The 24,388-nt window shown below is 33.4% G+C and overlaps 1 long non-coding RNA gene across 1 annotated transcript; it reads right to left on the bottom strand.

Annotated features, from left to right (window-relative positions):
* Positions 1-4,515: 4,515 nt before the first annotated feature.
* On the bottom strand, positions 4,516-5,521 carry LOC115724809 (uncharacterized). The gene is made up of 2 exons (XR_004013284.2): positions 5,159-5,521; positions 4,516-5,063 (listed from the first exon to the last, which is right to left on the bottom strand). It is a non-coding gene; the product is annotated as an uncharacterized LOC115724809 (long non-coding RNA).
* Between the last annotated feature and the right edge of the window lie 18,867 nt (positions 5,522-24,388).

Below are 24,388 nucleotides of genomic sequence, written 5' to 3'. Positions count from 1 at the left end.
CACCTTTTTGTGGGGCCCTGTATGTGTGTGTGGTGTATTTATATACGTATGTACTATACAATAGTAATACAAGGGGAGGAGGGACCTACATATGTTTGCTACAACAGAAAATTACTTTTACGTGACACTTTTTTAGTCACAATATAATTTTTTTGTGATTAAATATGACTTTTAATATAAACAAAAAATTACTTATAACTAAAACATAATATTTAAATACAACATATATAAGTTGTCACTAATTTATTAATTTTAGTCACAACACTTATTGTGACTATTGTGACTACAAACACATATTTAGTCACAATAAATTATAATTTTTGTGGCTAATATTTTTAGTTGCAGATCTTTTAGTAATAATATAAGAATGATAATTTATACTTAATCAGAGTTTTTTCACTTTTAATCACAAGTTTTATTGTTGTAGTAGCAGCTAAAAAATTGAAAAAGAAATATATATATACATTTATTAGTTAGTTACGACTAGAGATGGAAATTTATACTGCGGAGATGGATAATTGTAGGGACCCGCTCCTGATGGGGTAGGAATTTCCCATATATCTTGCCCCTGGGGTGGGGATTGATCTCCGTCTTGGTGGTTAATGGAGCGATGGTAGGGAATAATTTCACCCGAAGCGGGGATGTGGTGGGGCGATGATAATACTATTCACACCATATTCGACCTCAATATAAATATATATAGTTTCCTTTTTATTTTTAACGTATATATAGTATATATGTAGTATAATTTTGATTGTCATTCATGATCATAATTATATATATGCTTAAATTATAAAAATCTAATGACAATAGGGAACTGGTGATCATTGTGGATTACAAGTGTAAATATATTTTCTTCTCGATTCTGCTTAATTTCATTTTTGTTTACTTTTTAATTTGTGGGAGACTTGAGAAGTATGAGACTATAATACTATACTTGGCTTATGATTTTTTTTTGTTTTGTTTTTTTTTTAAACTTTGAGACAGATTTATTTTTTAGTTCTATTGGGTTATGCTGTCTTTTTCTTTAACTTTGAGAGAGGTTTGTCTTTTATCTTCTACAGACTATAAATGCATAATAAATATTTGTGAGAATATTGGTTTAATTTAAATTTTAAAGTTTTTTCAATTATTTTAAATTATTTAATTTTTTCTATTTTGCCTTAATAGATACCTGACAAAGGGGTACTTTCCTACCCTAATAGAATATATAAGAGGAATGAGCTACTCCTCCCATAGCCAATTGGTTTTGGGATGGAACCTCATTCATCTTATTCCTCAAATTCTAACATGGTATCAGAGCAAAACAAACAAACAAAATCTCTAGCGACTATCCAACCCCAAAAAATAAACCGATCGAAGTAGAGCCGAAAAAGAAAGAGCCACTAAAAATCCAAAAATACCGATCCAAAAAGTAGAGCAAAAGAGCCACTTGTGATCAAGGATAGTGAGCCAAAAACAGAGCCGCTTATGATCGTGTTGTCCAAGATGGTTAGCATATAAAATAGCCACCATCTTGAGAGGGGATGTTAGAGAGTCTCACATTGCTAATGTGTGGAAAGATAATAGAATATATAAGAGGAATGAGCTACTCCTCCCATAGTTAATTGGTTTTGGGATGGAACCTCATTCATCTTATTCCTCAAATTCTAACATACCCCGAATTGGTTATTAGACGGGAATGTAAGCATAAATAGATATCAAAGATGGGGGCAAAGATTGTAATTGCTCGTACATTAACCATTCAATTTGTGACAACATATATGTGTAATTAAGATGATATGTATAAACATAATATTTTTTTTTTGTATAATTAGTGGCGTGTCAGAACTAAAGTTAAGGAAGGCGAAAATTAAACTAAATATTAAAAATAAAAATATTTTTATTAGAATTTGAACTCTTATTAACCTTTATAATATGTGTAAAATAACTCAATAGTTAAAAATAATATTATGTTTATATTTATCATTTTGTTTTGTAAGAATTATATTTATATTTATCACATTTAATTATAAATATATATTATGACTAAGATAAATATATACATATATTTTTTCCCTAATTTTTGTAGAGAACATATTTTTTCCCTAATTTTTGTAGAGAACATATTTTTTCCCTAATTTTTGTAGAGAACGACTGTCCCCCTTGCCTTTATATAGGTCCACCCATGGGTATAATAGTTAAACTACATTCTTACACATATACTAAAAGTCAAAGTTCAAATTCGAACAATATATATTTTTTTATTTTGAAAGCAAGAACATCTTTATTTTTAATTTTTAAATTTTTCTCACAGAAAAAAAAATTATAATACGCCCCCTTAACTTTAATTCTGGATTTTATAGATAAATATACAATGAGGACTAAAGAGAGAGAGGTTTCGTTTCGTAAATAACTTGGACTATTTCTGCATGCAGCCAATTTTCATGGTTCGTTCTCTGTCTTTGTTTTGATCGTGAGTGATTCAAAGCGTAATATCATATAAATCTATGTTTATATAATGTAATATACTATGTATTTGCAAGTGAATAATTACAGAAAGAAGAAAAAAGACTCCAAGTCATGTATATATGAAAGCAAATTAATAACAACTCTTTTACTTGACAGATTTTAATTATTAGCTAATATCTTCAAGCAATATATATGCATGTTATGTGTTCTCAATTACTACTTTTTGTGGAAAAATACTTTAGAAAGAATAATGATCATTTAAATTTTGAGTTTTTTGCGGCAAAATTATTTCACTTTGTATAATTGTATTTAATTTTCCAAGCTCAAATTTTAGTGGTAAAACCCTTCAAATTATTGAACTAGTAGCAAATTTAAGGTGTCATGTGTCACTATGGACTGCTTATGTGTACACTCTTGTACTGGTACCTTTATATTGGTACACCTAATATTATTATTTAAAAATTATTTTCAAAATTTATTTTAAAATTAAATAAAATTATAAAAAAATAAAAATAATATTTAAAAAGAAATAAAAAATGTTATGAATTTTAAAATAATTTAATATTTTCAAAATAATAATATTAGGTGTACCAATATAAATTTGACATGTGTACAAATTAAGTGTACACATAAGTAGACTATATTGACAATTAACTGTAAAAAATAAATGACACTTTAAATTTATAAGCAATTCAGTAGTTTGGAGGGTTTTACCGTCAAAATTTAAACTTCAAGGGTGCAAGTAGAATGATAGTTGAGAGGGTTTACCCGCAAAAAAACTCTTAATTTTTAGAGTCATATTGTCTAAGTTTTGTTAATTTTATTTTTAGTTTTTTTTTAATTTGACAAAAATATTTTATAATTTAATTTTCTAAGATGTTCATTTGGTTTTGATATTTTTGTATTGATTGAATTATGTATAGAAGGAAATATGATTAGCCTTTTTATTTATAGAAAGTAAGGTATAAATGGTAAGTTTGATGACTCAACTAATTTCTATATATATCCAATTGTGTATATTTGATCCTTTGTGAGTTTCTTAAAATATTTGATCAAATTTTTTGTGAAGAAAACTGAAGCAAGACATTCCTTTTCTATAAAAGTGAAGTCGCACTTACTGCTCACGATTCTGTAGGTATAGAAACAAAAATTCTTAGGCTGATTAAAGATCTATTTTAGGGAGTTTTCTAGTGAGTTGTGGTCTTGTTCAGACTGTGTATGAGCTGTTAATAAGGTGGATAGTGATTATAAATACACCTTATAGCAGCTAGGTCATGTATCTCTTTCATACACTTTGAATTATATACATATCTTTAGAAAATAGAGTCTTTATTATGTAGAGAATAGTGTGTTCGTCTCTTACTTTGTTTATATGTATTTTGTATTGTTTTGAGTTTGTATTCAAGTCTACAAAAGAAGAACAACAATATTACTACCTTTTGGAGAAGGTTCTACAAGCTTTTGGGAGATTGCTTTTCAAGTCTTGTCTCGGAAGGAAGCGAGCACTCTTCAAGAAGATCGAAAGGAGTTCAAGCACTTGAAGCTTCAACGAAATTCGATTAGAATGTGGAATATATAAGTTTGCATCATACAATAAGAGGGAATCTATTTATGCATAAGTCAATTACTTTATACTTTTGAGATATATCTAATTAATCTTATCTCTGGTTATGACCCCGTGGACTAGTAATAATCTACAAGGATGTTGATACCACGTACAACCTTGTGTGTTTTTATTTTTCTCCACTTTTTGTTTTCTGGTTTTATTCTGTAGTTACAAAGTTGTGTATAGTAGTTACTAAATAACTGTTTAAGTATATTTATTATTCTGTATTTAATTAATTAATAATTTTGTAATATTAAAATATAAAATTTCAATTGGTATCAGAGCTTGTCACTAAACTCTTATTAAAATCTTGAGATTATTTCATTCCTTATAATTTATTTTGTGTGAGATGTCATTGTTTACAGAATGAATTCGACTACTACAAAAATTATGTTTAACAACACTTGAATAAAAAGTGTTGCTAATTTATTATTTTTATAATTACACACACTAAAAGAAAAAAGGTAAAATAGCGGCATAAGTACCTAAAGTTTCATATTTATATGACTTAAGTACCCAATCTTTTTTTTTAGTGGCAAAAGTGCACAATGTTCACTTTCTATTCGTTTGTATACACGTGTGCAACTCAAAATAATTTACACATTTACCAAAATTTAAAAACCTTTCACTTTCTTTTTTTTTTTTAATTTCATTTAATAATATTAAACTCCTCAAAAAAATCCCTCTCAGTAGATTAATTCATACCCAAAATAATGTTTTTATTTATTATTAATTCCCCAAACTAATATTCATCCAATATTGATTTGGGAGATGTCCACAAATTCTACAAACTTGACCACCCCATAATTGTGTTGTTGCCAAATTTTGAACTTCAAAATCCAGTCTGAAAGACATCTTCACCAGATCATGTTTCTCCCTCTATTATTCTTCTCTTTCATGGAATAATATTGCTTCATTTAGACATTTCAACAAACACCAAATATGTGAGAATCAAACATTTATGTGACGTGCCGACCATCCCCATAAGCATCCTTTACAAGACTCTCTGTATTAAGAAGCTCATGTTCAACTAAATTTCATCTGCAAATATTAATACTAATCAAATTGAAATTAATGTAATGAGGTAAATAAGACAAGAACCTTGATTTGTAATTGTATGGAGTTGATAAGAGGTGGGTCAAAGGCCTAACGTCATTCACATGAGCGACACGAATGAGAGTGGAAGTGAAGATTTTCTGACAACCACTGCAAAAATTTAAACCAGATTGAACTCAGCCATAAAATTCTGTACTCCCCAAGGTAATATAAGTTTTTTATTTCAGTAGCACAAGGTAATATAAGTTTTGAAAGAGAAGTTCTACGTTATTAGAGTGAGGGATTTTGTTTTTGTTTTTTGGGTTTGATTTTATTAAATGGAAAGTTAATTAAAATATAATGAAATAATAATAAAAAGAAAGTGAAAGGTTTTTAAATTTTGGTAAATGGGTGAATTAATCTGAGTTGTACGCGTGTACACAAACTGGCAGAATTGAATTGGGTACTAACAAATACTAACAGAAGTAAACATTGTGGACTTTTGCCACTAAAAAAAAAGATTGGGTACTTAAATCATATAAATATGGAACTTTGGGTACTTATGCCGCTATTTTCCTAAGAAAAAATGTTGCTAAAGAACTTATATTTTTCCATAATTAATTTTTAAAAAATAAAAAATAATAGTCAATAGCAACACTTGTTGATAAATGTTATCAATACTCATAATAAATAACAAAAAGTAACACTCTTGAAATAAATGTTGCAACATATACTTATAAATAAAACGATTTCTTTTTTTTTTAATAAAAAAAATAATTTAATTGAATTTAGTGGTATCAAACATGGCAGTAGTGGACAATAACTTTTTTCAATTTTAACTACCCATATCTTTTATAAAAGAACTCCATAAATGAAAGAAAGAAAAAAATCACCATAGCTTCCTCTAGAAAATAACCATTGATAAATGATTAAGTATAAAGTGCAGAATTAATAAATCATATATATGCACTATAATTTAAGGATCGAAATACCTCCAGCCATTGATTCTTGAGCTTCAAACCCACATAAGCTTTGATCTGCAAAGGAAACTGGTTGATGTGGGTAATCGGGCTTCCTCGCTCTCTCAACTCTCTTTAGATGGAATTTGCTGTTATGAACAGAATGAGTGAGGAGCTCGGGGACCGAGACCCTATATTTATAGGTGAGATACTCCATCAGTATATGTGCCACATTAATTGTCAGAATATTTTGACAATTAATTCAGGAAATCAAATCAGGTAATGAATATAGAAATCTGACCATATATAGAATATTACGTAATTGATTCTGTCCAGATTCAATGAATATAAAATATTCATTTATCAGAATCAATAATATTATTTTATTTCCTTAATTAGAAATATTCTAATATTCTCCCACTTGGTCAGCATTTAAACTAAAACATTCAAACCCAAACGTTCCTCATTATATAATAAACATACGAATCATAGCGACATGTCCTCATTATAAGTCGAGTATTATCTTCCATGTATTACGATATATTTATTATATGACAATGTACTTTATGTGGCAATGTACTTAAGTGAATAAACCCTAACCCTTATGTTTATTCAGGTCCTCTTATGATAATTTTCTCAAATAAAATTAAGGTGCACATAAATATGAGAAAATATCGAAATTAGAGTTTCATTAAATAATTTTTGGTTGTACAAATAAAAAAACTGCATATGGGTTAACTGAATCCCATATTTACTTTATGATCCTTGAATTTGTGTTGCGGCATGCCTTTAGTCCAGGATCTATGCGATCACCCAATTCAGTTTGCGTGATTAATGACCACTTATCACGCCTAAATACTTAATGTCGATATGCTAGCTTCGACCAGTACTCTTAGAGTTATTAGCCATAAATATTGTAGCTGAATTTATCGCAAAATTTTCTTAATGGCCTAATGAAACTGTAATTCTGAACTCTAGGCCTACTATGAAACTCTATAATACATCATACGAGATGTATCCTCAAAACAATAAATGAATCTGACTTCTATAGTGGAAATAACAATCAAGATTCTCTACAATATAACTTACTGGTAATCTTAAGGACGTAATAAAATATTGATTTACGTGAATCAATACAACCAGTGAAGTATGTTAGAATCTAATTGGTTAACTATATTTCCAGATGGTCAATTCATCTTAAAATATGTATGAATATAATTTTTAGTATCTTAAAGATACCTCATCACTTTGTATGAAAAATAAAGTGGTCTTAACTTTAGTTATTCTGATACTACTTAACGATCCTGAAACAAATGTAATGCAAAGTCTTATTCAGACTCTTAGGCATACATTAGGCTTCTAAAATAGAAGCAAATGAATATTCTATATTTATTCTCACTCCAGATCATTTTTCAGATGCTGGTTCGAGTTGAATTTATCACACTTAAAGATAAAAGTTATATCTGATGAATAATACATAATTTTATTTAATCAGAGATGTTGTGGCTACTCTCTAGTTAATTAAAATTATATATATTATTTATATTCCTTATCTCAAAATAATAATTTAAGATATGAATGATTTCAACTTATATAGAAAACTTTTATCATCATTTGCAAGTAACATATTGTCGACATATAAAACAAATATTACTCCCACTAACTTTCTGGTATATAATTATTTCCATAATTCTCTTTTCAAACCGAAAGGAAAAGATGATATAATACCAATTTGTGAGATGTTTGTTTTAATCTATAGGTAGACACTTTAAGCTTGCATATGTTCACCACTATTAGAGGAAAATCTTTATGGCAGTCTATATACCTTCTCCTCTATTTCACTATTTGGAATTGATTAATGAATTAAAACAAGCAACAAATGCCAAGGTTTATAATAGAATCTTTTATAAAAACAATTGAGAATGTAAATCTCCTTTGTTATTGATTCTTAGTTCAAAATGAACTTCTTAGCAATGAATATTCTTTTATATCTTTATGTTTCTCAATGTTGCCTAATGAATATTATTGGTGAAAAAACCTATGCTTAATTAATGTTCTCCACCCCATTAGGCAACTTTACTAAAGATAAACTTTATTGCTATTTAAGATATTCATTTCTTCATTCATGGCATATTGTACTACAACTTCAATTCTTTATCATTCTATAATTTAATTTGTGTCTCAATTTAATATTGTAGTTGAACTCTTATTGTACAAAATGTGATCACTAGAATACATTGATCTTACTGTTCTAATAAGTCATCTTAAGGATGGACCAACAAACTCTTAAAAGAGCAAATGGTTCAATAGCATGTTATTTTAGAAATTGTAAGCAATTACTAAATAACATAACTTATTAGAATTTTACCAATGACTTGTATATTATTAATGATTAGTTATGAATTCTCAATAACCAGTAATCTTAAGGGTTGTTGTGAATCATAATTAATCTAACACTTGAGGTGGAAGTTTGAGAAAATATGAATGATCTTTCTCGGAAACTAGGTTCCTAGATTGATCACTCCCACTGATCAAGTCAATTCTTAATTCCACAATTCTAGTGTTGTGAGATGGATAATAAAATATGTAACCCTTAAACCTTATAGCTTTTCAAATGAACTATGCTCATTTATGGTTTAGGGCCCAGATCTTTTCTTTGACAATTGTACTCTAACTATATATGGGTATTTATAAAATGTGTACATGTCATCAAGTCGGTTTTCAACCTTATCACAACTCAAAATATGTTTGAGAAACAACTTTGGTTAGAACACGATTCGATATGTACACCCCATTGTTGAGTATCAATAGACAAAGATTTAGGAAAGATTGGAGTTTGCTATGTAGGCTCCACCCCATGTCTAAAAAATGCTTAGTCTCTTAAATCTGTCACACACTATGATTTAGGTGTACCAGGCATATGTATCGGGCAATAAACCCATGCTTTTAAAGAAATTTAACAAATGGACTGGGAGTTTATCCATACTCACGAATTTTAATGTAGTATTCTCCATTTTATATTTGATCTCACTATCTTAATATGCAAAATGCACCATTTCTCTACTTAAGATTTAAATGTCTTTGAAACATATAAATCTATACTTTTGTAGAAAAATTATTTATGTGAGTAATCGTTAAAAAAGAGATGCAAAATTTGAGTCCATGTCTTCAAAATTAATTGACTTGTATGATTTCTAATATGATAGAATTCTAGTATGCACCGATTTTGGTTTGTTGGAATACATATTCTTAATGAAATTCACACAAGTTCTAAATAAAGTTAGTAAAATCTAGTGTAATGAAGATCCCCACCATTTACTAACATTTATTCTATTTATGGAGATATGTTCCATAATTTTTGGTGCTATAATGTAGAAGAATTCTTATTAATAACACATTTTTTATTGTCAGATTGAACTTGCATATCTTTATGAGTGACATCATTTGTAGTAAAGACCTCTAAATGTGTCTAAATCAAGTTTCAATAGAATCTTGGAACATAAAGGTCTTTGCCAATTTTAAAACAAAGCCACTACTATATTGCTTGTTCCTTAAACTTCTAAATGTGAGAACTTATCTTGTCTGTGGATAAGATTTGCTCACGCATCGACTTTCTTAGGTTTATTTGTAAACCTTGCAAGAAATTATGAATGTGGAATAACAATCTAAAATAATCCACTATGTGTTAATAATCACATTAACTATATTAGAATGAATTCATACACAATAAATTAAAATTTATTGGTGATAATAAAGTGTGATTTATTTTTCTTAATTATACAGTAAAAACTGTACATTTTAGATGAAGTTATCAGAATAAATTTTGGAAATTTCTACTTGTATGGAAGAAATGTATGAATAGTGATGTAATAAAATTACATATAAAGTTTTGAGGTTTAAATGAATCATGTTTTTACCAATGAATAAACATGCTTAAATATGAAATCTTATTAAACAAAAATTGCCTGTGGGCAAAATTTTTAATTTAATAAGATTAGATTTAGATGTAGATTATGATAGATTTACACAATTTATGAAAAACTTAAAGTTTAATATTTCTATCTCAATGAAAGGTATGAAACACTTAATTATTTATAAATGTTTCAAAATTTTATACTTTATGATAAAATTATTAAATTAAATCTACATAATTACCTGTGGGATAAATTAAGAGAATTTAATTTAACATATTAGTTATGTAAATATAATAAAATCCCTGTAGGGTAAGATTATTATGTTCACATAATTCATGTCCATTATGTGATCTTAATCCACTTAATATATATAATTTTATATAATTAAGGATGCTGTGGCTACTCCCTAATTATTTAAAATTATGTGGTTCACTAGACACCAAAGTATAAACTGAAGATTAAAATTTTACTAAATCCAAAATTGCCTGTGGGCTAAATTTTAAATTTAATAAAATTAGATGAACCTTATGATAGATTTAATTAAACAATTAGTTTAGGAAAATGAAGGTTTATTATCTATCTTTAATTAAATTTGTGATAACACTATTAAATTAAATCCCCATAACTCCCTGTGGGGTAAATTAAGAGAATTTAATTTAACATATTATCCTAATTAATTATACAAATATAATAAAATCCCTGTGGGGTAAAATTATTATACCTATATAATTAATTACAAGTTATGTCCATTAAGGTGAATTTTAATTAATGTATAATTTTATACAAATAAGGATGCTGTGGCTACTCCCTAATTATATAAAATTATATTTTCACTTTGACATTAGGTATTGGGCTCTACCTAAAAGTAATTTCGTTATTAACATAGTAGACAATCACTGAGATTAGTGCTCCTAGTGTGGTCGTCCGAAAATCATTAAAAACCGTTCTAGATATGAGCATTTGTCCCAAGTTCATGTTTTCTTATGTCAAACCACAAAATTACTTACATTTTATTCATATTTTATTCATTTTAGGAAGTTTTATGAATATTTTATGAATAATTTTATGAGGTTTTATGAAACTTAATGTGCTAGATAAAATATTCAACCTATCTTAATGTTTGAACATTTCTAAATATATCTTAATTGTATTAAAAATAAATTTTCTAAATAAATACAAATTAAAATAATTATTGTATGATAATATATTAAATGCTCAATTCCATGATATGTAATTAATTATGCATTTATAACCATATAATATCTTAATTATTTGTACTAATAATTAATTTGTATAAATAAGGTAAATATACAAATTAGTACAATTAATTATATGAAATCAATTAAATGCAAAATTAAAGAATATACTTAATGGCAGATTATCAATTAATTTAATCAATAAATTACTTAATTGGTAAATAAATATAATAATTGCGCACTTAATTGTAGAATAATTAAATATTCACATTCTTAAAATATCACAATTATTGTAATTACATGTAAAAGCATGTAATTAATTTACCAAATTAAAAACTTTCCATAATAATTTATTACTAAATAACATATAATATATGAAGATATATGTTAAATAAGAATGGAAAGTTAAACAAATGTAATTTAATTGACTAAATCAAAAAAAATAAGGAAATAAAATAAAATTCCAAAAATAAATCAAAGTAACAAAATTTCGGAATTTTCTTAAATTTTTCTTAATTTTCCTTTTTTTTTTTTTTTTGAAAAACTGCCATGAAAAACAACACCGATGACCGAAATTCATGAAACCAATTCCAAAATGATCTAAATGAATAAATTAAGAGATTCATATTGATTTCAAGCATCGAAAACACGTAAAATGTAGACTTTAATTTCATAAAAAATTCTTTCGGGTCCGATCGTGTTCTTAAGAGAATTTTTTCAGTTTTCAGATGGGTTTTAAATCCTTTTCATTCATAAAATCGATCTAAAATAATATATGAATATAGTAATGAATAGAGGATTTAAAATAAATACCGAAAATGAAAACAGAAAAATTATAGACCGAAAAATAAAACTTTCATGTATATATATACTCGTATACAATGTATACATACTGCATAAAATCATCATTAATGTATGAAAGAGAGTATTACAATTTTATGCAACAAAAATATGAAAGCATTGAGTATTATACATAAACATATTTACATGAAAATTATATGTATACACACAGTATATGAATATAAATATGAATGTGCATATATATATGAACATATAGATTATGAAATATTAATATAAAAGTATATATATAAATATGAATATATATACGTAAATGAAAAGAAAATGTATATAAAATATATATACAAACAAAAATCAATACTGAATATGTATATATATACATATATACTTACATATACACATTAAACCATATAAAATATCATAAAGATATATAAAAGAATATGATAATCAATTATATGGAAAGAAATCAATGAATATAATATGAAAGTGTATACTCAGAAACATATATATATATATTATACGGTATAAATGAATGTATATAATATATATATGAACGTAAATATGAAGATGAATATATATATGTATATATAAAAAATTGAGTATATGAATATATATATATATAATCGGGAATTATATAATATGAAAGTATATATATAAAATATATATTATATTATAAATGAAGAACCCCGTAAATGTATGTATATATCTATATGAAACTCAAAATAAATCAAGGCAGAGATATATAATCCGCTCTGATACCAACTGTTAGACATTTTATATGTATAAACTGAAACATATATGATTAAGTATAAAGTGCAGAATTAATAAATCATATATATGCACTATAATTTAAGGATCGAAATACCTCCAGCCATTGATTCTTGAGCTTCAAACCCACATAAGCTTTGATCTGCAAAGGAAACTGGTTGATGTGGGTAATCGGGCTTCCTCGCTCTCTCAACTCTCTTTAGATGGAATTTGCTGTTATGAACAGAATGAGTGAGGAGCTCGGGGACCGAGACCCTATATTTATAGGTGAGATACTCCATCAGTATCTGTGCCACATTAATTGTCAGAATATTTTGACAATTAATTCAGGAAATCAAATCAGGTAATGAATATAGAAATCTGACCATATATAGAATATTACGTAATTGATTCTGTCCAGATTCAATGAATATAAAATATTCATTTATCAGAATCAATAATATTATTTTATTTCCTTAATTAGAAATATTCTAATAGGCAGTAGTGGACAATAACTTTTTTTCAATTTTAACTACCCATATCTTTTATAAAAGAACTCCATAAATGAAAGAAAGAAAAAAATCACCATAGCTTCCTCTAGAAAATAACCATTGATAAATGATAACACAAGAAATCATTAAATATTTATTTTTCAATAATCAAATTCAAATGATTGCTTTGTGTTTCGAATTAGATGGGCATAAATAATTCTTTTGTGAGATTTATATTTTGGTTCACATAATGTATCCAAATGCTTTTGATTTTTTTTTTTTTTTAAATTTCAATTTAAATTAGTCGTTCACCATCTTCTAATAATTTTTATTTTTTATATGCAACCATGTTGCAAAAATGGGGCGCTGAGAGTCTTCAACAGGCAAAGCAATTTGTTAATAGGCTTACAATTTTGGTGTATTAATTCGTTTGATTAGTACCATGATTTTTATAGGTTAGGTACAATATTTTACATATATGTCATGAATTTTTACTATATTATTGTTGATTTTAAGTATTTTAAATAATAATATAGTTTTTTTTTTTATTTCTTGCAGGTATTTCTTTCACAAATTTAAAACTCTGGAATGGATCTTGATTCAAAGAAGACTGAAAATTTTGAACAATTTCTAGCTTCTAGCTTATGAGAGAATTAGTATTCTAGCTAGAAGATGAATAATATTTTTCTCTAGAATGTTTATGTAATTAAATGTATGGTATATAATCATAGAATAGAAATATGTTTGTACTTTTATATTAAATTTGAATTTCATACTGTAAACGTAATTTATTAAATGCAATATAAATTTTAATTTATTTTTTATTTTTTTTTAACTACATACTAAAAATAATTGAATTAATGCAATATATTTTGAGTGATTAATTAATTAATTAATTGACAAATTTATTCTGAAAAAATAATTTTTATTTTCATTTTGTTTTTGAAAAATAAAAATAATAAATACTCCATATAGCAAAACTTTTAATATTAGTGTTGTTGTAAGGTGTGATATCATAATTTTTTTAAGTAAGCATATAGCAACACTTTTTTAAATGTTGCCAAAGACTTAGTCTTTTAGCAACACGGTAGGAGGCAACACTTTTAAAAGTGTTGCTTTTTAATTTTTTTAGTTAAAAAAAAAGTGTTACTAAATGTATTTTCTCTAGTAGTCCAAGCTCCATTAGTCGACCACCTTTGTTGAATGACTCGAATTATCCATATTAGAATATCAGAATGAGAGCATTCATTAAGTCACAAGATGAGAAGGCATTGAGGGCTATAATTAAAAGTTGGTCTCGACCTACTGAAAATGATAATGAAGATAATGCTAAGGTAAAACTTGAACTTAATTGGAATACTGAAGATGAAAAATTGTCCAGATATAATAATAAAGTTTTGCATGCTATTTTTAATGGTGTTGGTGAAGGCTTTATTAAATTGATATCATCTTGTGAATCTGCAAAAGAAGCGTCAGGTACCGCTGATATAAAGAGATCACATTTTACCATGTTGCAAACTAGATTTGATGAATTGAGAATGTCGAAAATTGAAACTTTGTGTGAATTTTATGAAAGATTATCTGATATTGCTAATGAGTCTTTTGCTTTTGGAGAAAAATTAGATGAATTTGTGTTGGTTTAGAAAATTGTTTGTGTGCTTCCTGACAGATTTGACACGAAATTACTAGTAGTGGAGGAGGCAAAATATCTTTTTTTTTTTCAAAATAAAGATTGAAGAACTCATGGGTTCATTAAGAACTTTTGGGTTAAATCAATAAATCAAGAAAAAGAGCAAGCAAAGCGCCTTGAGTGAGAAAAGCAAAGGTATATTGCCTTTAAAATTTCTAAAAATGATGATGAAATGACCTTGTTGATAAAAAAAAAATTCAGAAGTACATGAATATTATTGGAAATAAAAAGAATTTCTCAAAAACTCCAAGAGGTAACAATTCATGTAATAATCCCTCTAAACCTTTTGTTCTAAACAATAAAAAAAGTATTCAATGCAGGATATGCGAAGGATATGGTCATATTCAATCTGAATGCGCCAACATCTTGAAGACAAATAAAAAGGGCTCAATGTTACTTGGAGTGATGATTTTGAAAGTATTGAGGATTATAATGAAAATTTTGCATTAGCAAGTATTTTGTCAAGTGATTTGCAGGAAAAAGGAAAAATCATATGTTTGAACAATACCTTGACTGATGACAATGAGAAAGAAGTTGGATCAGATTCAGAGGAGTCAGAACTTGATGAGAACTCTTTCGTGGAATCTTATAAGGTAATGTTCGGTAAGTGGTTGGAAATCTATCCTGAAAATCTTTCTTTGGTTAAAGTCAATAAGAATTTGTCTCAAAACATCAGAGATCTTGAAGAGAAAAATTAATGTTGTGAATTTGAATTAATTTCAAAAATTTCTGAAATTATTTCTTTAACTAAGGAGCTTGAAAATCCTAAAAAAAATGTCAAAATGCTAAATCCAAGTTCCAATATTTTTGAAAAGATTCAAAATTCTGGTTAAACAAGTCATGCTAGTTTGGGTTTTGCTAAGGCTCAATCTAAATCAAATACCAAATTTTTTAGATTGAAATATTTTGTTTCTGGACATTCTATCTCTACTTTGCAGGGTTCTGTTGATTCATCAAAATACAGTGTTGATACAGAAAGGAAGCAGCACAGTAAGATAGACAATTTCAAAGGGATTAGAAGACGATTCATTCCTATTTGCCATTCTTGTGGAATAAAAGGTCACATTCAACCAAAATGTGTTACAATGCAAAACATATTTCATTCTAATTATTTTGGAAATAAATAAGTTTCTCAAAAACAAAAATGGGTTGTCAAAAACAAATGTTTGGTTCGTTCTTCTTGTTTTAAATCTATTACTTCTCACATGTAGTATTTTGACAGTGATTGTTCCAGACACATGACAGGTGAGAAAGACTATCTTGACAACATTAGACCAATGCAGTGTGAAGAAGTTATCTTTGGTAACGATCTAGTTGGAAAAGTCATAGGAAGGGGAACTCTCAATTTTGAAAGCATTCCTAGACATACGAACGATATGTTAGTTGAAGGGCTAAGGGCTAAAGGCTAATCTTCTTAGTATTAGCCAAATTTATGATCAGGATTATATTGTTAACTTTGATAGTAACCATTGTTATGTTTATTATATTCTTGATGAAATTGTCTTGCAAGGGCTCAAATTTAGTGATAACTGTTACACTCTCACTACGTATACTAATTGTCATTCTGCTAATGATAACACTGCTGATTTATGGCATGAAAAACTTGGAAATATTCATTTCAAAATTTTTAAAAGATTGTCAAATGCAAGAATTTGTTCGAGTATTACCTAAATTAGGTAAAGAATCTATGGGAAAATGTAGACCATGTCAGCTTGGTAAACAATTAAAAATTTCTCACAAAAGTGTTCCTGATGTGAATACTTCCAGAGTCCTTGAGCTTTTTCACATGGATCTAATGGGTCCAATTGAGGTTTAAAGCTTGAATGATAAGAGGTATATTTTTATGTGTGTTGATTTTCTCATTTTTCATAGGTAGATTTTTTGGGAGAATAGTCTGACACTTTTGAGGCTTTCTAATCTTTGTGTTTAAAATTAATAGTTGAAAAAGATTGTAACATTGGTAAGATTTTTCATATTAGGAGTGATCATGGAAAAGAATTTGAAAATACTGTTTATGATGAGTTTTGTAAATCTAATGGTATTTCTCATGAATTTCCTACTCTTAAAACTCCTGAACAAAATAGAGTGGTTGAAAGAAAGAACTGAACTCTAATAAAAATAGCTAGAGTGATGTTAAATAGCAAGAAGCTTACTAGGCATCTTTGGATCGAAGCAATCAACACTGCTTGCTATACTATCAACATAATGTTCTTACGTCCAGGTACTCACAAGACACTATATGAAATCTGAAAGGTAAGAAACCAAATGTAAGTCATTTTCATGTATTTGGTTGTGTTTGTTATATTTTAAGAGATCAGGATTACACTGGAACATTCGATGCAAAAAGTGATGAAGGTGTTTTTTATAGGATAGTAGGGCTTATTGCGTGTATAATATGATTACCCAAACTGTAATGGAATCTGCCAATGTTGTTGATGACCTAAAGGATTTCTCTAAGTTTTCAACAAGAACAAATTAAAGAGTTGTTATGTGACAAATGAAATTGATAGAGCTACATAAGCTATTGTTGAGACTACATCACAGGATTCTGTAGCTACAAATGTTGTTTTTCCAGAATCATCAACATTAAAAGAATTTGAGCGTCCTTCAAATGTGATCACTGATCCAATTCGGAGGAAACCATCCTCAATGGTTAAATAGAATCATCCTTAGAAACAAGCATGGTAACAAGAAGAAAATTTGATAATATAATTCAATTCTTGTGTTTTGTTTCTTCCTTAGAGCCAAAAACTGTGAAAGAAGCCTCGATGGGAACAAAGTGTGGACTATGTCTCCATGAGGAAGTATATATGACTATACCACAAGGACTTACTCCCTTCTTCTTTGTCTGCAAAGGCAGGTCTCTTATGCGAACTCCACAAATCAATCTACGACCTTAAGCAATCTTCCAAACAATGGTACAAGAAACTCACAGATGCTCTCATCCTTGAAGGTTTTACTCAATCCCAATCAGATTACACCCTGTTCACTAAGGGCTCCAACAGTAATTTCATTGCCCTCCTTGTTTATGTCAATGATATCATCATCACTGGCCCAAACATCACACTGTTGCACCAGCTCCAGATCTCCTTACATGCCCAATTTAAACTCAAAGTTCTCGACAAACTGAAATACTTCTTAGGATTCAAAATAGCTCGTGCTAAAGAAGGACTATTTCTCTCCCAACGAAAATACACCCTGCAATTATTAGAAGATATTGATTACACAGGCAGCAAACCATCCAAAACTCCTATAGACCCCAAGATTAAGTTAGATGACCAACAAGGCACCCTTCTTAAAAATCCTTCAACAGACTACCAGCTCATTGGTAGCCTGCTATATCTCACCTTGTCTAGACTTGATATCACGTTTCCAGACCACCAACTAAGTCAATTCATGTCAGCCTCTCGGACACCACATATGCAAGCCATTAACCACCTTATTCGGTATCTCAAAGGACAACTAGGACAGGGCATCCTCTACTCCACCACTTCTTCCCTACATCTCTGAGGTTTTTCAGACTTGGATTGGGCCTCCTGTCCAACCACCAGACGATCTACTACTGGCTTTTGCATATTTCTTGGTGGTTGCTTAATCTCTTGGCTGACCAAGAAGCAATTAACCATCTCCAAAAGCTCTGTCGAAGCAGAGTATAGAGCATTGGCTGCCACAAGTAGTGAGATTACATGGCTACAATATCTTCTAAAGGATTTCCAAATAGAACAAAATACACCTTGTTGACCGAGGTTTTCGGCAACTATTAAAATATAATTATAATAATGAGCTGAAAGAAAGTGAGATGAAGACTTTTTACGTGGTTGGGGCGTTAATGAGCCTTAGTCCACGAGCCACTGCTATTAATGGATGTATTTAATACAGATTCTACACTTGAGAGAATGTTTTTCTCTTAAATACAGAGAATGTTCTTGGTGAGTTTTTTCTCTTCTTGCTCTTTTGCAACCAAGATTCTCCGACCCCATTAAATGAGCTTTGAGGGGGTATTTATAGTGTTTTGGTGGGGTAATCCCTAGAATTGTTCTTACACATGTGTCTGTAAGTATCCATAAAGTTGGGCATTTCCGATGAATATACCATGGGTGATGCATGGTCAAATCCCTAGGTGTTGTAGGGTTTTTATGGAGAATGTCCTTTTTGTCTTATGATTGACGTGACTCTTCGCAGAGTAGCCGTCGCTAGACTTAAATGATCATTACTGTAGCGCTGCTGTTCGGGGGTTGTGCCGTCAGACTTTATTGCGTGTTACAGTCCCAACACGCTTCCTCCCATGCAGCATTAAATGCGACTTGATTTCTCGGGAGAGACTCGACACATCCGGAGGGCCTTCACGCTATACTAGCTTCCGGGAGTAACTTGTACTCCGGGTGTCTCCTCCGGGACCCATGCTAATAGCGCTTCCTGGTGGCATAAAAAGACTTAGCAAATCTTTCCAAGTTATCTGATCCACGTGTCCCCTCTTGACTGGTCCACGTATTTTGGGCGAATTTCGGAGCAACATTTACCCCCCAAGCCTTGTTTACTTAGTAAAAATAAATCAAGGCTTGTTCAAGTGTCTCCGGTTGACCCCTCGTTCCCCCAGCTCGAGCCTCGAGCGCGTGGGGGCACATTAAATGATGTCATTTAATGCAGCAATATGCTTGTTCGCAGGAATGTTTCCAGCCGCCTCCTCGGTCTTCTGATACGACTTGGGGGCGCGTGGAGGTGTGTCTAATAATGGCATTAATTGCGGCGATTCACTTTTGCAGAGGTCGATTCGTTTCACGCCCCATGATTGATGCGGCGCATTGATGGTGTCAGACGGATACTCAAACGTTTCCACCGCCTTAATGGTAGATTGATCTGGTCCGTTGATCTTTTGGGAATTCGAATCGTGCGTTTCCCCCACCGTGCGATTGGTAGGTGAAGACGCCTGTTCCTCATGCACTTTTGCCTATAAAAGCCACCACCTTTCCTTCATTTCGGTTACTTTCCATTCCTTGCCATTTCTGCTCGAATTTCTCAGAGAGAAAATTCCTCAAAGTAGCACAAACTGCTTTAACACTTAAACACTTCTTTTAATTTTCCAGTGTTCGATTTTGCCAGTGCTTCTCAACTCTCACTCAACCACACTCAGTACCCCCAGTTCAACAATCAACTGTAAGTTTCTTGCATCTTTAGATAATAACATGCTTACATTTACTTCGTTTGTTTTCTGGGTTCGCACTTAGAGGCTTCTGGGTGTGTGAGTGTTTAAGTTCTTCGAGTTCTGCTTTATGTTTACTGTGTTGGTTGTAGAGTCGCCATTGTCATGCCTCTGTTGTAGGCATACAGCTTTGTTTGAAGAAGGCCATGTGTTCTTCGTTTAGCATTTGCTTAGGGCATAGGAAGGCTTTTCTCTTTTCTTTTCCTTTTTGCAAAACCACTTTTCTGCGATTTTACTGCACCCGACACTTGTTCAGGGATTCTCTCTGAGTTTCCTGTGTGACACGTGTCCGGAGGGGGCCTCTTTCCGGCGGTTAGGGGACCCCCACTCCCTTTTTCCCGATTTAGGGTTTGGTATGGGGCCTAACTCGCTGGGTTTTTTCTTTTTGTTTTTCTCGTAACATAAAATGTACGCTTCGGCTCGAAATCTTCGAAGAAGAAAGGGAAAAACATAGCCACCTGGAGGAGGTTTCTCCGGGACCCGTTGCCCGGGAAGGGTACAAGTCCCGCGCCACCGGGTTGGGAAGCGGCCGAGCTTCGATCGACCCCGACTTGCCCTCACCACCGGAGAACATCATTAATGTGGCTGGGATCAAACCCTCTACCTCAGGGACCTTCCACCGGCCTCCTCGTGACTCGGAGACGCCTAATCACAACTATGACGGCTTCGGGGCTTGGAGTCAGACCCATTTGATGGCCGGTGCCATGCTCCCGCTCCAAGATTACTTTGTGAATTTTCTTGTATTTGTCGGCCTTGCGCCATACCAACTTATTCCTCGAAGCTTACCGCCCGCTCTCGGGCTTATTTATTTTTACACGCCCGCGGCTGGGGGTCTCCCGGCCGGCGGAAATTTTATATTTTTATGAACTTGTATCCGTCCCCAAGAAAGGGGACAAACTTAAGGATGGTTTTTATGGGTTCGGATCCACCACCGCTAACGAGGGGATGGTTCCATATAATAGGCGGACTCATGTTAAGGAGTACCGCCACCGATTTTTCTTCTCGTCCGGTTCGTGGCCGTGGACCACCGGAGCTTCTCACGGAGTGGGTGCGGATCCCACCTTACCAGCGGACGCTCCCCACTCAGGCTTTCCTTCGAAGGGCCCAAGCCTTCGCCTCCTACGACCATGCCGATCTTGATGTCGGGGGCCTGGTCACCACGGAGAATTGCAGGAAGGCTAAACTTATCCTTTCTCATTAATCCGTGGATGACTCCAACCTCTCAAAGGTCATCTGCCCCAATGTGAGGGCGCCGGTTGCGGAGAAGGCCTTCCGGGATGAGCTCATTGCTACGGCAGAGAAGAAGTACCAAGATTATCTCTACGGAAGGCCCAGGAGAAGGCGTATTCTAAGGCCCGGGCGCCTGCGGGAGAGGGCTTCGCGTGGGGAGTCGGTGGTGCGAAGGAGCCAAGCCATTGGCGGGAAGTCCGAAGCTAAATTTTTTGACAAGATACTTCAAGAAGAGATTGGGGGTCCTTCCGCCGGAGGCCCCTTCGTCTTGAAGGTTATTCGAGAACCGAGACTTCCCGGCCTCGGCCTTCGGCCCCCGAACCAAACTCGGGTGCTCCCGTGCTAGCACTTCGGTGCGGTGGTAAGTCTCCCTTGATAATTCGCTATGTTCCTTCCGTTGATGAATATACCAGTCATAGGCCCATAGGGTTTGACGAGCGTCTCCGTAGGTTTAAGATGCCGTCGACCGGTGGGGGGATCATTTGAAGGAATTTTATTTTACGAACTTAGGAGTTTACCTAGGTCGGTCCCGGATGGGCTCCGGCCCTCCGGAACCTATTCCCTTAGGCCCGGCGGCTTACATAGCGTCCGGTGGTTTCGGCCCTCGGACGGTTATCTTGGAGATGATGTCGCCGGCATTAAAGTTCGGGACTTTGCTAGGGCCGAATTAGGAAGTTCGGGTAGGAGTAGTTTATTTGCCGCACCTTTTATAAGCGAGTTTCTCACGAACTTCTAACACTTGCTTATTTTATTGGAACAGTACCTCCATGGATGCCATCCCGGAACGGCTTGCGGGGTTCATACTCCCGTGGCTCCTCCGGCCACCCCTCTCCCCCGGCTCCTTCCTTGAAGGTTCCTTCCGGGCGCTCCTCCCGAAACCATTGACTTAGTGGATGACGAGGAGGTGCTTCCGGGAGAAGGCCAAGGGAAAGGGTGGGACTTCTCGGAGGAAGCCGCCGAGGGTACTGGAGAGCCTCAAGCCCTTCCAGTGGTAGCAGAGGAGGACGAGGAGGAGCCTGAAGTGGCTCTGATTTGCAAGCGTAAGGGCAAGATGATTGCCCAGGACGAGCCGAAGAGGCCTCGGAGGGCCGACACTCCTGCTCATGGCCTAGACGGCGGGGTTTCCCCAATGGAGGAAAATCCTGCTCCTCCTCACATTGATCTTACCCCGATTCCGGGGGATGAGGTGAGGCAGGAGCTTCGCATAGCCAAACACAACTACGCTATGGACGAGTACTCCCGGGGGTATGCCGAGGTGGAGGCCCTTAGGAGGATTCTGCGAGCTGAGGTTGAGGCGAGCATCAACCATCCGGACTATCATGATCCGTGGAACCTCAACCTGGACCCCTTAACGGACTGGTTCCGTCCCCTCCTAGGGCCCACTTTGGCTCCCTTTGCCGCGGAAATGACCGGTGAGTTCGCTTCTCAGCTTACACGCTGCGCGTCCAAGCGGTTTGCCACTTGTGCCTCCTTGAACTCTATCTTCCAGGTCCAGGACCTCAGCCATTCCCTCACAGTAGTAAGTACTTTGCAATTTTTTGCGTTTCCTTTTTGTTGTTTGTATTTTGTTTTCTTCCTTTGAGAAATTTTTCCTTATACCCCGTTATGGTTCAGCTTGCTGCTGAGGCTGGTCGCCTCTCCAGGAACATCATAAACCATGGCTTCGCTCTGTCCAACTTTGGGGACATGAACGACGTCAGGAAGGTCCTCCAAGACCTCACAGCGGAGAGGCAGATCTACCAGGAGGCTGCCGAGCGCCAGGAAGCAGCGTCCAAGGCCAAAGAAGAGAAGGCCAAGGCCAAGGAAGAGGAGGCCACCCGGAGGGAGGCTCAGGCGGAGGCCATGATCCAGGCCGAGGCCCAGCGGAGAGGCAGGATGGAGGCCCATCATCAGGAGGAACTAAGGGCTCAAACCGAGGCTGCCGAGAAGGCCAGGCGAGATCTTCGGGAGGCCAGGGAGGCTTTGGATGAAATGGCCGCCAAGGTGAGGTCTCTAGAGGAGACTCACCAGTCGAATATCGAATCCAAGGCCGCTCTAGCTGCGGAGTTGAAGGAGCTTCGGGACTACAAAGATCAGTCTACCAGGAAGGCCAAGAGGGCCGAGCTCCTTTCTCCTGTCTCCTGCGCCCGGTGCCCGAAGCGCTTTGATGATGGTGTCTACATGGCTTGGGCCACCAATGATCAGAGTATCAAGCTTACTTTTTATCCCAAACCCGAGGACATGATTGCCAAATTTCGGGAAAAGAAGAAGAGGCTTGATGCTGAGCTTGAGGCACGGATTGGACCTCGTCTTCCACCGCGGCCGACCGAGCCGCCGTATTATTGACCCGCATTCTACCCGTTCTTCTTATAACTTTTTTTTTGTTTGTACATATTTGCTGCTGCCTTAGAACAATTTACATATAGGCGGCAGCTTTTATTTGAAGGGGAGACAATTATATCTTAAGGCCTGTCCCCGGGCCATTTACATGTGTATGACCTACCCTTCGGGCTAGGATATTTTTTTTATTTATATATATATGCGATCTTTTTTTTTTTCATACTTATATATTTCAACCTGTCCTTTGGCTCAGGGTTTTTATACTTACGCTCTTTATTTTTGCGCATATTTTTTGACCTGCCCTTTGGGTCAGGATATTTTACTTAGATTGACCTGCCCTTTGGGTCAGGATATTTTACTTAGATTGACCTGCCCTTTGGGTCAGGATATTTTACTTAGATTGTTTTTGTTTGTCCGTGCGGTATGCCCTAGTACCCCCCTGAGTGGCATAGAAACTTTGTTTTTAAGGCACTCGGTTTTATTTAATATAGAGGAGGCATACATTTGGACGGTACAAACCCTTTGAACAAAATCTAAGTTTAATTCGCTACTGGTAATATTTTACGAGGTGATCGGCATTCCAGGCTCTTGGGACAGTAGTTCCGTCCATTCTTTTCAGTTTGTAAGTGCCAGAACTGATTTCGTCCTCGATTTCATATGGTCCTTCCCAATTTGGTCCAAGTACCCCCACTCCGGGTTCTTGGGTGGCTGGGAAAACCCTTCTTAGGACCATATCCCCAATAGCGAATTTT

Source organism: Cannabis sativa, chromosome 6 (genome assembly GCF_029168945.1).
Source record: "Cannabis sativa cultivar Pink pepper isolate KNU-18-1 chromosome 6, ASM2916894v1, whole genome shotgun sequence".
Lineage (NCBI taxonomy): Eukaryota > Viridiplantae > Streptophyta > Magnoliopsida > Rosales > Cannabaceae > Cannabis > Cannabis sativa.
Note: the sequence above shows the minus strand (reverse complement) of the source record. Positions and strands in the feature narration are given on the sequence as shown.